A 1,648-nucleotide genomic window follows, 5' to 3' on the forward strand; every position below is an offset into this window, starting at 1 on the left:
CCCGGCTCCAGAGGGAAGCTTATTCTCCTTGTCCTGCCGATGGAACCAGGACGGCAGGGGAAGGACACGGAGGTCACCCCAGTGCCGCGTCTGAGCAGCTTGCAGCGACCGTCTCATTGGCCCCTGAGAGGCCGGCAAGAGAGAGGAAATGCCAGCTGCTTAAAGAGCCTAGGCCCCTGAAGCTGAGCTGGGTGAAGAACCATCGGTGAGCTGGAGGCGGCCTCTTGCTTCTGTCCCCTTGGCCCCCTCTGTGCACGTGACCTCTCTGACCTCACCCCCTCTCCCCGTCAGTGGGTATGGGCAGTGGGCAGTGGAGACTCAGCAGGGAGAGCCGGAGCCCTGAGAGCACAGGACCCTCAGGGTGGGTACAGGCCCTGGGAGGGCCCTCCAGCCACCCGACCTCTGGCCACACTGCCCAGGGGCCCACCAACGGCCCACCTGGAGGAACGACCCCTGACCAGGTGCCCACAATCGTTTCTTGACTGAGTGATCAGAATGCAAATTCTGAGGGAGTCCTATTCGGTTCCGGTGGTCACAGGTGCCTCAGGGCAGCCCGGCTCCTGGGCACAGCTCAGGGCCATCTGACACCAAGGAAGGGGCCAGGCGCAGCGGAGAAGTTCCGGGGCCGCTCTCCTCTGGGCCGCCTCCTTCCTGAGACCACTCTCTGGGCCCCAGGATGCCTGGGGCGGCACCCTCAGCCCGGGGGCGGGAAGGGGCCCTCCCGCGAGTGTCCACAAGGGGGTGATGTGGCCCAGCACTTCCAGGGGCCAGCGGACGGGGGACCTGAGCCTTAGACAGAACCAGAGTGCGTGTGAACACCCCTCCCCAACGCCTGAGCACTGTGGCCCGCACCCCAACTCCTGGCTGCGGCTGGGCACTTGGAATCCACCCCTGCTGGCCCCGAACCTCTCCTCATGCCACTCAACAATCTTGTTCATCTCCAAGCTCACCTCAGAGGTAGAGACACCAACCTGCACTCCCTCGTGGGCCCAGGTACACTAGGGAGAGAATTTGACCTCCGTCCTGTTGATTTAAAGTGTGGTTCAGAACTTACGGTTATTTTCTTTCTGACTCACTTCACTCTGTATGACAGACTCTAGGTCCATCCACCTCACTACAAATAACTCAACTTTGTTTTTTTTATGGCTGAGTAATATTCCATTGTATATATGTGCCACATCTTCTTTATCCATTCATCTGTTGATGGACACTTAGGTTGCTTCCATGTCCTGGCTATTGTAAATAGAGCTGCAATGAACATTTTGGTATGTGACTCTTTTTGAATTATGGTTTTCTCAGGGTATATGCCCAGTAGTGGGATTGCTGGGTCGTATGGTAGTTCTATTTGTAGTTTTTTAAGGAACCTCCATACTGTTCTCCATAGTGGCTGTATCAATTTGTCAATTTACATTCCCACCAACAGTGCAAGAGTGTTCCCTTTTCTCCACACCCTCTCCAGCATTTACTGTTTCTAGATTTTTTTTTTATGTTTCCAATTGAATTTATTTTATTTATTTATTTGTTTTTAACATCTTTATTGGAGTATAATTGCTTTACAATGGTTTGTTAGTTTCTGCTTTATAACAAAGTGAATGAGTTACACATATACATATATCCCCATATCTCTTCCCTCTTGCATCTCCCTCCC

Source organism: Lipotes vexillifer, unplaced genomic scaffold (genome assembly GCF_000442215.2).
Source record: "Lipotes vexillifer unplaced genomic scaffold, Lipotes_vexillifer_v1.1 scaffold328, whole genome shotgun sequence".
NCBI classification, from domain to species: domain Eukaryota; kingdom Metazoa; phylum Chordata; class Mammalia; order Artiodactyla; family Lipotidae; genus Lipotes; species Lipotes vexillifer.